A 14660-nucleotide genomic window follows, 5' to 3' on the forward strand; every position below is an offset into this window, starting at 1 on the left:
TACTTTGATTACTATAATGCATGTGTTGTGATACTACAAATGAAGTCATCCACCCTCGGACGTTTTCGCTGTCTGGTTTGGGGGTGTGACAGATTGGTATCAGAGCATTATTTATAGTGAACTCAGTATATCAATTCATAAAAGATATACAAACTATAAATACTTTGGGGCTGAGAGCTCTGACTACAAGTATACTTTTAAAATTTAAGTATTTTTACAAGAGTATACTAACACTCATACCTACAAGAACAGTATCACAATCATAACAGCTTAAAAGTATTTAGATGTTGGACACTGCAGTCAAACCTGGGCAGTTATGTAATCATATCTAGGATCAATATAGCTTGATCAACTATATTGGTTTGAGATATGACCAGCATGTGTTTGGGAGTGATGGTAGTGTTGCGACATGTCTAAAACTTACCAACTATACATATACAAAAGAACTCTAGAACAGAACATAAAGTTAAAATACTATAGGAGTATTTTAGGCACTGTATATTAAGTACAAGTATGTGAAAACAAAAGAACCATTGTTGGTAGAGCTATAAATATTAAGTGTATATTACAGTTATATATAATCAAAGTTATATAGACTTAGAATATGTGATCTAGCTTTATTTCCTGTTCCTTGTTTGGTTGTGGACTTAGAGCAGGATCATTTAATCGAAGGTCTATTATACCCAAGTTATATATAATTAGTATGCACTTTGTAGTTATAGAAGTACCCAATTCAAGTCATATCAAACAGAATTCTTTATCTGTTAACTGTAAGTTTCTCTCTTAAATAACTTGTATTTGCAATCAATCGTTACTAATTATATTCTAAATCTCTTATATCTCTATTCTCTCTTAGATAACAATGGTTGGTAGGGCTGTAAACGAACTGAACGAACACGAACTGAGCTTGTTCATGTTCGTTCATTTAATTTAACCAAACAAATAAACAAACACGAACGGTTAAACGAACGAGTTTTCTTGTTCATGTTCGTTCGTTTAACAAATTACATTGTTCATGTTCGTTTGTTTATGTTCGTGAACATGCTAAACAAACATAAACAAACAAACATAAACGAACAAAGATAAACAAACATATATGAACATATAATATAGTAATGTAATCAAACACAATTAAACATATATGAAGATAAAAGGAACTTATATGAATGAACATAAACAACTGTAAACGAACAACATAAATGAACGTTCACGAACATAATTGAACGAACGAGAGCATTGTTCATCTTCGTTCGTTTAACTAAACGAACGGGAATTTGTGTTCATGTTCGTTCATTTATTAAATAAACGAACATAAACGAACTTCCCGCCGAATGGTTCACGAACAGTTCGTTGAACGTTCAGTTCGTTTACAACCCTAATGGTTGGATTCCATCTACCCGAAGACCCGTACTTTCCCCATCAAGGAAATGGAGGATGGCTCGATGATGAGCCAGAGAGAATCCTGAAATCCCCTTAGATGATGATTTTTGCAGAAAATTTTCCTGAAGATACTGATTCGGAATCAGAAGCCTATAATCCACCACCGGTTGCCCAGAATCCCAATCCACGACAAAACTTCCAAGGCCCGACGCCTCTGTGGGCGGTAAACTTAGACAGGTGGAGTAATGAGCAGGGTCAGAACCATCCGTACCAAGGAGACCGAAGCTTCTACAATCTGGACACAGGAGGCTCAGCAGACAGAGCCCTCCTAGTGTTAGTTCGTTGTGTGACACGTAACGATGAACAAGGAATAGGTGCTATCGACCGAGTCATGCAGGTTGATGTTGCTACTGGAGTCCAAACCGTTTGCATTCGTAACATAGAAGACAATCATTGTGCGACAAGGGATTGTACTAATTTCTTGTTAAGAGAACCTGCGACATCCCAAGCCGAAGTTAGAGAACTGCGAGAACGACAAATAGCACAAGAAATGCGTATGTGTGAAATAGAATGTCAGCTAGCCAAATCCAGGGCCGGACCTAGTATGAAGTAGATTTTACTCTACTCGTTCACTACTTACTCTTTTGGTTATAGTCTAAGTCTTCGGATATGTTCTACCGTTATTTTTCATGTTTTTCAGTACGACCGCGAAAATTTAATTTTCGGTAGGTCGGTTTAATGTCGATGTTTTCCCAGTATTGTGGTGTATTGTAGACCTGTTTAAGGTCAAGTTTTCCAAACTCTGTGAACTTAATATACCAATACAATCGACATGTATATTCATACTCTTTCAAAAATAACCACTCAAATTCATATTATCCTGTTGCAAGCTGTACTTGTAATAGACTTCTATTTCCAATTCCTTACCAGATTCATATTGAACTAAGTGTTTTAGTTCAGAGATATCATATTCATGTTCACTCTTGATATCTTACCAGCTTTTCATCTTTTAAAATTTATAGTAAAGGATGCCTCCACGAAGAAACCCAAGGAGTGTCAATGTTAATGAAGCGCCACCACCACCTCCGCCACCACCTCCTCAATTTGACGCTGCCATGTTTCAGGCGGCGGTCACAACAGCTGTCGCAGCTGCTATGTATCATATAACCACCACTGTCGCAAGTGGATCGGGGAGTGGCGCACACCCTTCCAATCAGGGTGATAGTCACGGGCACCATCGCGAGGGTACCTACAAGGACTTCTCAAACGCCAAACCCAAGACCTTTAACGAGACTGGAGGAGTGATGGCATTAAGGCAATGAATTGAGAAAACAGAGGCAGTCTTCGAGATCTGATCCAACCCGGAAGGTAGCAAAGTCAAATTCGCTGTCTGTACCTTTGCTGATAGAGCCCTAACATGGTGGAAGGGCCATGTTAAATCACTGACCTTGGTCGTGGCTAACTCTATAAGTTGGGAGAACTTGAAAACAATGCTGATGCGGGAGTACTGCCCGCGGGGTGAAATTCAGAAGCTTGAACAAGAGCTCTGGGTTCATACTATGGTTGGTTCGGACATAACAACCTACACAAATAGATTCTGCGACTTAGCGATTCTATGTCCAGAAATGGTTGCTCTGGAGAGTAAAAAGATTGAAAGGTACATCTGGGGGCTGTCGCCCCAGATTCAGGGAAGTTTCATTACTTCCAGGTCTGTTACCTTTGACAGTGCCAAAGAGTTGGCACAGTCCCTTATCGACCATGGAGCCCGTCAAAACTTAGTGGTCACTGCCCCAGAACAACCCAAGGGAAACAACAACAACGACAACAAGAAAGCCTTGAATAAAAGGAAGGGCAAATCTTCTCAGGAACCCTCGAAAAAGCAACAGTTAGTGGCAGTCCATGCTACTACTGTACCTGCTGCTGTTCCTGCTAACCCTGCACCAGCTAAGCCCTATGCTGGTAATCTCCCCAAATGTTATAAGTGCAACTTCCACCACAACGGAAATTGCCGAGAAATGCAGTGTCGAAACTGCAACAGGAAAGGGCATAATTCCCGATTATGTAAATCACCACCCCAACCGATTAACCAAGTACCTGCCGCTGGAGTAGTTCAAGCATGCTATGGATGCGGTGATGCTAGAATTTCAAAAGAGATTGTACGAAAGCTGGAAATGCTGGTGGAGTTGGGAGGATTTTGACAATGGGTCACGAAGAAGCTGTGGCAGACCCTGCTGTGGTCACGGGTACGTTTCTTCTCAACAATATTTATGCATGCGTTCTATTTGATAGTGGTGCTGAGAAGAGTTTCGTGAGACATAATTTCAAACACTTGCTAAATCAAAACTCCCAACCACTTGTTCAAGCTTTTGAACGGCCATGTTAAATCACTGACCTTGGTTGTGGCTAACTCTATAAGTTTGGAGAACTTGAAAACAATACTGATGCGGGAGTACTGCCTGCAGGGTGAAATTCAGAAGCTTGAACAAGAGCTCTAGGTTCATACTATGGTTGGTTCGGACATAACAACCTACACAAATAGATTCTGTGACTTAGCGATTCTATGTCCAGAAATGGTTGCTCTGGAGAGTAAAAAGATTGAAAGGTACATCTGGGGGCTGTCGCCCCAGATTCTGGGAAGTGTCATTACTTCCAGGTCTGTTACCTTTGACAGTGCCAAAGAGTTGGCACAGTCCCTTATCGACCATGGAGGCCGTCAAAACTTAGTGGTCGCTGCCCCAGAACAACCCAAGGGAAACAACAACAACGACAACAAGAAAGCCTGGAATAAAAGGAAGGGCAAATCTTCTCAGGAACCCTCGAAAAAGCAACAGTTAGTGGCGGTCCATGCTGCTACTGTACCTGCTGCTGTTCCTGCTAATCCTGCACCAGCTAAGCCCTATGCTGGTAATCTCCACAAATGTTACAAGTGCAACTTCCACCACAACGGAAATTGCCGAGAAATGCAGTGTCGAAACTGCAATAGGAAAGGGCATACTTCCCGATTATGTAAATCACCACCCCAACCGATTAACCAAGTACCTGCCGCTGGAGTAGGTCAAGCATGCTATGGATGCGGTGATGCTAGCATTTCAAAAGAGATTGTACCAAAGCTGGAAATGCCGGTGGAGTTGGGAGGATTTTGACAATAGGTCACGAAGAAGCTGTGGCAGACCCTGCTGTGGTCACGGGTACGTTTCTTCTCAAAAATACTTATGCATGCATTCTATTTGATAGTGGTGCTGAGAAGAGTTTCGTGAGCCATAATTTCAAACACTTGCTAAATCAAAACTCCCAACCACTAAATGAAACCTTCACAGTACAAATGGCTAACGGGAAATCCGAATACACAAACTATATATACATAGGATGTACCCTTACCTTGAATAACTTTTCTTTCCCAATAGAACTTAAGCCGGTCTCTATCAAAAGTTTCGACGTCATTATTGGTATGGATTGGTTGTGCTCTAACCATGCCGACATCCTATGTTATGAAAGAGCCATTCGCCTGAACTTTCCAACTAACGAAACTCTTATCATCTACGACGACAAAACCGGAACGAACCTTCAGATCATTTCTTGCATCAAGGCACAAAAGTACCTTCACAAGGAGTACTGTGCTTTCTTAGCTCACGTGGTAGAAAAAAAGCAATAAGTGAAAGACATTTCAAGCATTCCTGAGGTCTGCAACTTTCCTGATATATTTCCCGACGATCTTCCAGGAATGCCTCCCGAACGACAAGTCGAATCAGAATCGACTTAATCCCTGGGTCTACCCCTGTAGCCAAATCCCCTTATCGTCTTGCACCTTCTGAAATGCCGGAATTATCCAGCCAGCTGAATAAACTCCTTAGCAAGGGTATCATAAGACCAATCTTCTAACCATGGGGAGCACCAGTCCTGTTCGTGAAGAAGAAGGATGGATCATTTCGTATGTGCATAGACTACCGCGAGCTGAATAAACTTACCATCAAGAATCGATATCCTCTACCTCGCATTGACGACCTGTTCGACCAACTTCAAGGTGTGAGCTACTTCTAAAAAATAGCCTTATGATCTAGGTATCACCAATTACGAATTTTGGAGGAGGATATTCCCAAAACAGCGTTCCGAACTCGTTATGGTCATTACGAGTTTGTAGTGATACCTTTCGGATTGACGAATGCACCTGCTGTGTTCATGGACTTAATGAACAGAGTGTGTCGTCCGTTCCTGGACAAATTCGTCATAGTCTTCATTGATGACATCCTTATCTATTCAAAAAGTGAATAGGAGCATGGCCAACATCTTCTTCAAGTATTGCAAACTCTGAGAATAGAGAGACTTTGTGCGAAGTTCTCAAAATGTGAATTTTGGATCAGGAAGGTAGATTTTCTGGGCCACGTGGTCAGTCAAGAGGGAATACACGTGGACCCTTTCAAAATAAATGCAATTGAGAACTAGTCAGCACCTAAAACTCCTACAAAAATCCGTCAATTCTTAGATCTTGCTGGCTACTATCGTAGATTCATCCAGAATTTTTCCCGAGTTGCTAAACCACTTACCACCCTGACGCAAAAGGGTGTGACTTTTAGCTGGGGAGAGAAACAAGAAACAACGTTCCAAACGCTGAAGCGAGCTCTATGTAGTGCACCGATCTTGTCTCTTCCTGAAGGGACAATGGACTTCGTAGTGTACTGTGATGCTTCTAATCAAGGGCTTGGATGTTTTCTTATGCAAAGAGGAAATGTTATATCCTACGCCTCGAGGCAGCTAAAAACACATGAGGTCAACTATACGACACATGACATTGAACTGGGAGCAGTGGTATTTACTCTGAAGAACTGGAGACATTATTTATATGGCACGAAATTCACAATATTCACGGACCATAAAAGTCTCCAGCATATCTTCGACCAGAAAGAGCTGAACATGAGACAACAACGGTGGGTGGAGCTACTGAACGATTACGAATGTGAGATTCGTTATCACCCTGGTAAAGCCAATGTAGTAGCTGACGCCCTTAGCGGAAAAGAATACTCAAGACGCCGAGTAAAGTCGTTGACCATGACAATCCATTCACATCTGTCCACACAGATCAAAGAGGCTCGACTCGAGGCCTTGAAACCCGAAAACATGACAGGTGAAACCCTGAGAGGAATGGATAAGAACTTCGAAATCAGGGATGATGGAGTCTATTGTTTCATGAATCGGATCTGGACACCAAAGTTCGGTGGTTACAAAGACGTAGTTATGAATAAAGCTCACAAAACCCGATACTCCATTCATTCAGGTTCAGACAAGATGTATCTGGGCCTCAAGAAACTGTACTGTTGGCCTAACATGAAGGCCGAAATTGCTACCTTTGTGGGCAAGTGCCGTACTTGTGCCAAAGTCAAGGTAGAGTACTAGAAGCCTTCAGGTTTATTGCAACAACCTAAAATCCCTGAATGGAAGTGGTAGCGGATTACGATGGATTTCATAACTAAGTTACCCAAGACATCTGGTGGTTATGATACTATTTGGGTAATCGTCAATAGATTGACCAAATCCGCACCCTTCTTACCAATAAAAGAAACCGACAAGATGGAGAAGCTAACACGAACTTACCTCAAAGAGATTGTTAGACTGCATGGTGTTCCAATATCTATTATTTCAGACCGATATAGCAGATTCACCTCTCGTTTCTGGCAGTCTTTACAAAAATCTTTGGGAATTAGGCTGGACATGAGTACAGCCTACCATCCACAAACTGACGGGCAAAGTGAGAGAACGATTCAAACTCTAGAAGATATATTGCGAGCCAGTGTGCTAGACTTTGGAAAGGCATGGGATACTCATTTACCCCTTGTCGAATTCTCTTACAACAACAGTTATCATAGTAGCATAAAAGCTGCTCCATTCGAAGCCCTCTATGGCCATAAGTATAGATCACCTCTGTGCTGGGCTGAAGTGGGTGATACGCAACTAGCTAGAGGTCAAGTTCCAGACAGTACTCTCACTGGTCCGGAAATCATTCGTGAAACTATGGAGAAAATCGTACAAATTCGGGAGCGACTTAAAGCTTCCATAGATAGACAGAAAAGCTATGCTGACAAAAGGAGAAAACCTTTGTAATTCCAGGTTGGTGACCATGTCTTGTTGAAGGTCTCAGCCTGGAAGGGCGTGATATGTTTTGGAAAGCGTGACAAGCTGAATCCGAGGTACATAGGACCATTCGGGATTCTTCATAAAATTGGTCAAGTAGCTTACAAACTCCGACTACCTCAAGAAGTAAGTAACATACATCCTACCTTCCACGTCTCTAACTTGAAAAAGTGCTTATCCGACGAGACTCTTGTTATCCCACTCGACGAGATCGAGGTAAACGAGAACCTCAACTTTGTGGAAGAGCCCGTAGAGATCCTAGACAGGGAAGTAAAGAGAACCAAACAAAGCCGTATCCCGATAGTGAAGGTTCGCTGGAATGCAAAACGGGGACATGAATTCACTTGGGAGCGGGAGGATCAAATGCAACAGAAGTATCCACATCTTTTTCCCTAGTCTTTCTGTATCGCTTTAGTCCTAATTTCGGGATGAAATTCTCTCTAACGGGGGGATAATGTAACATCCCGTTATTTTCTTCTTGTAAAGTCAACCCTAGTCAATCAAAGTCAAACTTGGGTCAACTAAAGTCAAATTAAATCTTATTCTATTCTAAATAGATTAGATTAATGTTTTATAAGTGTTATGTGTTTATGAGGTGAAAGCAAGAAGTTCGAAAACCATTCTTTCTTTTCTTTCTTGTTCCTTCGGACATCAGCCTCGCAGCCGTGAACAGGACTGACAACCTAGGACCTTGAACGAGGCCGGGCCATGAATGGCTTCGGACCGAAATCTCGCAAACCGCCATAGGGCCGTAAACGAGGTTCATGGCCGTAAACCCCTTCGGACCGTGAACCCTCGCATATATATAGATTTCAGACGACTTTTACTTCATTTCTTCACTTTCAAACAAAATTCCAACCTTTTTCTCTCAAGTATCATCAGCCAAGAACAACCTCTCTCCTCAAGAACATGTTAAATTCATCCTTTCTCATCATATCCAAGTGATAATCACTAGTTCTTCCTAAGATCTAACATGTATCATTTCTTGATTCTTGTTATCATTTAAATAACATCTTTCAATCTTCTTAGACTAGGCTGAAGTCCATTAATTTCACTAGATTTCGCGAAGAACATGAAGAACACCCATCTATAAACCTTTAAATCTCCTTAGGATCTTGCTTAGGATCATCAAGTGTTCATCATTCATCAAGAACAAAGGGCCGTGAACACCTCCAGGGCCGTGAACCCTTCATGTTCTTGGGCCGTGAACACCCCTCCTGGCCGTGAACTCCATTCAGCCTCCATCTAGCTTCAAAAACTCCTATTTGTAAGTTATACTTACAAATTAGTCCAGTTTCTAATCATTCCTACGATTATATTAGCTAATTAGTTGCATATATGCTATACAAATTACTATATAGGACTTGATTTACTACGAGATTACACTTGTGGAAGTAAACATCCTATATCAAATCGTCAATCGAATCACCCTTTAAAAGGTGATTTCATACCCCCGTATTTTCATAATTTTTACAGTTTTAAGGGGGGGGGGGGGAATACAAGTCTAATAACACAAGGATTTTGTGTTACAAGCAAATGGTTTCAAAATATATTACTAAAATGAATTTCAATTGTCATCAAATCAAATGGTTTTAAATTGTGTTAAAATGACATTAAGTCACCAAAAGTATTTCAAAATGTTAAATTCTTTAAATGAATTTATAAACTTATATTTTCCCCAAAAATCATATATATATATATATATATATATATATATATATATATGTATATATATATATATATATATATATATATATATATATATAAGATTTAAAGGGCTTAGGACTGATAACTCTCTTTATTTCATTTTCCTTGTTTGGATGTGGGCTTAGAGTATCGGTTATTTGTACGACTGTCGCTTAAATTTTAGTTATATATATTTGTATATGTATATAAATATAAAGGTTATTTCATTAAATTTCATTACCCTTTGTAATATATTGAGCAAGGGGTTGCATTCATGCACAGTTAGTATCAATTCAGAAAGTACATATAAACTATAATAGGTATAATTTATAATTCATAGAACATTAATTCACGAACCAAGTATACTAGAGTACACCATTTTACAAGAACAAGGATTTTATCCAAAACTAATCAAGGGTATACATATTTCAAATACATGTTAAGAATACTAATTCAGGAGCATAATATCAATCATTTATTTCAGAATGATTGGGTTTTCACTTCTATTATACACGTAACGTATATATGCTTTTTTATGAGTCAATAGATTCAGGTTGTTTAGTAATTTAGACAACATAGTTAAAGTCCTGACATTATAACCAGAATCTCCAGTCGGGGATCGAAACAAGTATGTATAGATTAATATTGGGATTGACAACCCCGCACTCAGACTGCTAGCTACAGCCGGGCATACACGCTTATGAGTGACAGTTGTTATCAACAGTTTTGACACCTTCAAAGCGTTGTTTCAGGCCATCTAGTCTTAGTATGGTTATAATAACTCATTAAAAATATATTAACAATACGGTTAGTGTATTCTTAACTAAACATGAGTACATTTTCAAAGTACCGGTTTACTAAAATACAGTTTTACAGTATTACATCTCAGTTTAATAACAGCTGGTGAAGCCAGGCACACTCACTTTTACAGATTATACAAAAAAATACAAATACATAATACTGGTTTACAAACAGAACGGTTTTATGTGATTAAAACTACTTTTCATATACAACATAAAATATAGGATTTTCTGGAACAATTTAAATATTCAAGAAACAGAAAACATACTTTCAAACATAAATACTTATGCACTCACTCAACTTTATGTTGATACTCTTTTTTCAAATTACTTGTATTCTTAGGGAATCAGTAGACAGGTACTCCCCGAGCTTTTGAGAAGACGGGGGTATTTTGAGTCATGTCTTCTATCTTTGGATCAACTATTTTGGTGTCAATATACAATGATTGAACACATGTAAAAACTTATATTTATTAATGTAATGGTTGTTTGTACTTTGATTACTATAATGCATGTGTTGTGATACTACAAATGAAGTCATCCACCCACGGACGTTTCCGCAGTCTGGTTTGGGGGTGTGACATTTGTGGGCAGTTGGAAGTATGGTAATGGATGGACCATATTGGAATTATTATGAATAAATAGGACTCTATCAAGAAGGAGTTGTCATATGGGAAATATGGAAATGTTTCCATAATGGGAGTTGGATATTAAGAATATATGTGTAGGTTAGAAACTTTTATGCAAGAAGGATGTTCAGAGGAATGTACTTTGAATGTGAGACTTCATGTCTATAGAGTTGTCTTTTTAACAATCTCCAATAGAACACTTTGAAATTTCATTGGCAAAGTCTCTGTGACTTTGGTGCTATGACATTACAAAATGATCAATGCATAAAATGTTAGAATCTAACATATTCTAATAGTGGCAAGAATTTGGTATTCTTACACTTGTAATAAGGATTATAAATTGGGAAATGAGCATCATTGGAAATGTGCACAATTGATCTATTTCACAAAGTAAGGACCATAGGTAAACATAGTGTGCATGCTTGGAGCATGGGACAACTATTGTTATAATTCTAGTATTAAGTTGATTATCCGAAACATTATACAATGAATAATGTGTAATCAATATGGTGATTAAATAATAAGTGTTTTATTTATACTCAAAAGTTTTGAGACTATTTTAGATTCGATTATTCTTGTGTTTCACTTCACATGTTTTGACTTCCAGTATAACTAGCTTATTCAAACATCCACAGTCGATCATACTTTGGAAGTAGGTAATGAGGTAAGACTGTCATGAATCCGACTGTAGATTGTCTAAGTGTTTAGACATAGAAAACGTTTGCTACAGTGTTCATGAGTACTCCTGAAATAAGATTTGAGTATTGGATTAAACCCACGCTCACGTCAATCACTTCATGGATTTTAATACGAGTGATTGTGAGACGATAATATCTTATATTCTTGAGACGGAGAGATATGAGTTGTTGTTTGCGATTCAGTTTCACATTCATAATGCATAAACGCACCAGTAACTTGGTGTTATAAAATGTATTGTTGTGTGTGATTTGATGAGTAAATAGTACAAGCATATGGGTCGAAGTTTATCTCTTCCTTTTACCCTAAGAGGATAAAAGCGATATCTATGGGCCCCTCGATGTTTTAGTGATGACACTCCTAAGCCCTTGGCCAAGCCTGGACTGATTTGATCTATTCAATTAGTCAGTCGTCATAAATCGAAAATCGGGAAACAACACATGAACAAAGGGAATAATTATAATCCATGTCTCAGTTCATACGATATATAGAATGGAGGAATATATGATCCTTTATCTAAAGGATGTGTTGCTGATAAGATCAGAGTTCGACAATGGCTTTTGAAAGCTACTATTGCTAATTAGATTCTGAAGTCGTACTTGCAATAATAGTTATTAGACTTATCCAAGTGGAAGGCTGTTCGATTAGGTGTCTAAGCCCATAATTATTTTTGGTATGTACTTGATTTGATTATGAGCATGGTACTTTTAGGTTACCTTCACTCATGCAACTTGATAGGATGACAAGAGGAGAGAGAGTAGAATTTATTTTGTGAATAATAAATTCATACTCAAAATGGTTTTATTAATATATTATTTGGAAATCATATTATTTAATTAGTATTGATCAGAAATTAATTTGGAATTAATTTGGTGATCAAAAGAGTCTGATTAAATAAAGGGGGCTGATATTAGAATTAACTGTTAGTTGCAAGATTGGGCTGTGGACTCCTAATAGAAGGGATGGACGAAATCTGTGGGAAGCCCATAAAGATTTCATCCAAGGGGCCTTATAGAAGGGTTCCATGGGCTGCTTAAGGCTTAAGCAATCATATTAGGGTTTCCACCTAAAACCCAAGCAACCACAAGTATTAATAGACCCCTTGCCTTGTGAAAATCGGATCTATGCTTTAAGAAACCCTAGAGGGCCGATTTTATCATCTCTCCCAAGTCTTCCTTTGCAATAGTGTTTGTGACTCCATTAGAGGTGAAACACTTGGGGCACTAAGCTTTCAAAGCTCAAGGATTTCTTGTTATTACTACATAACAAGGTGAGGTAATTATTCTTACTTGTTTATTATGTCAATTTCGAAATAAGCATGCTAGATTAGGTTTTATTGCTTTGGTATTCATTGTTGTATGTTCAAATTAGAAAAACCTAGATCAAAGCAATTAGGGTTGCATGTACACCATAGGAATGATGTTATGCTTATAACCCAACAACATTGTTACTAGAAACAATTCCATCATAATTTCTAGTTGAAGGTACACTCCATGAACACTTCTCTTTGCATTAAAGTTTCCAACTCACATGTAGATTTTTCAAGCATCTCCATTATGGAAACATTTCCATATTTCCATATGACCATCAATTCTGATCAAGAACCATCTTAATTCATAATCATGTCTCTATGGTCCATCCAAATTAATATCATACTTCCAACTGTGCACAAGCAACCGGTCTTTTGGTATAACCTTAGAATGTTCTTGACATATATTTAACAACTTTAGTCACACAAAATTCTAGTCGTTTTCCTCACAATGCTCTCAGCATTTGAAAAATAAGAATGAGAGAATATCATAGCGTATGTACCCTATCCTATATTTGAAGCATATTGGACTCGATTCATTATGTCTCACATAAGGATTTGATATCTGTTTAGTCTCTTGCTATAATATTTTCATATATCGAATCTCCTATGTTGAACCATTTCAACATGATATTCATATATGTCTATGACTAAGTTCTGTTAAACTACACAATCTAAGCCTTTAAATTTGAAAAGAGTATGAGTGCCCTCTCCTTTAAGTCTACCATAGTGAAACAATTCCCAAACTGTGCAATTTGCAAATTGAAAACTTTGTTCCCTACGAACAGTACTAGCATAACAATTATGCTCCTACTAGCTTTGACATGTACCTAGAAATCAACTGGAGTTTTAGAAATCAATACTCTTGAATTTCTTACTGAAGTACAGATTTCTGTTACGCGATGCTTCGATAAGTCTCCAACTAGACTTCTTAAGTTATACACCTTAATTGGATAGCATATTTGTGTGTTTGAACCCTTTCAGAACTTGTAGATATATGTCATGAAAGTTCAAACAACTCCTTGCCATTCCTTACAATTAAAATATGAAGAGGGATGTCGTAATCATATTATGAATTTGAGAATGCAGTTAACACAACTAACATCCATATTGATCTTTATCATATCTTCAAATCTATTAGTGAAAGTATTTCCTTATAATCATTCTTATGAATTAGAGCGAAAACTTTGCCACCTAGATTTTATGGTTCATACGTTCCCATCCATAGGAATCTATCATTTCCAACCTACAATCATAAGACAGGTTTAGGACAAAACCAAATTCAAATTCATCTTTCCTTCGTAGACTGAACTTTGATATTTCTAAATTTCTTACCCTTTGGTAGCACAAGGGCCTACAAGTTCTTCCATGTTGTTAGCAAATCACCCATATTGATCAATGCACTTTCACTAGCCGATATGCTTTTCTTTTGTAGTTAAATGAAAAACACAGAACTCATAAGCTTGCCAACTCAACTAGAAGTGCGCAGAAATAAGAATGTGTCAACCAAACATGATATGTTATCAATCTTAGGTCGCGTCCTAGTGATAACTAAAAGGTTTATTGTCAATTCACTCTTGAAACTTTCAAGATCAATACTAATCCCCCTAACTTCTTGACATATGAGTTTTCTCTCAAGGAACAATCCTTAACGAGCTAAAACAAATATTCAAAAGTTCGTGTGGATTCTCGACAAGAAAACACTCCATATAATAGGTATCAATTTATCTTTTGGTTCTCGATTAACGAAAACGTCACAACTACAATTCTATATGTGCTAGAGTAAGAAAACATTTTAAACTCCACATATTTCGAGGTGTTTTCAACCTTCTTAGTGTAAAAAGAGTTTCAAGATATGATTCATAGTTACTAGAGCATGACTCTACAACTGGATTTGGAATGAAGTATGCCTCATCTATGATCAAACTGTTTCCAAAAATGTTCGACCCCTCTTCTTAGTCATACAATTGAACTAAGATGTTCTTCGAGGATCAAATGTGATATAAATCCACAATCACTAAGATGATCACAAAACAT

The sequence above is a fragment of the Lactuca virosa genome, chromosome 8 (genome assembly GCF_052849685.1).
Source record: "Lactuca virosa cultivar CGN04683 chromosome 8, Lactuca_virosa_CGN04683_v6, whole genome shotgun sequence".
Taxonomy (NCBI): Eukaryota; Viridiplantae; Streptophyta; class Magnoliopsida; order Asterales; family Asteraceae; genus Lactuca; species Lactuca virosa.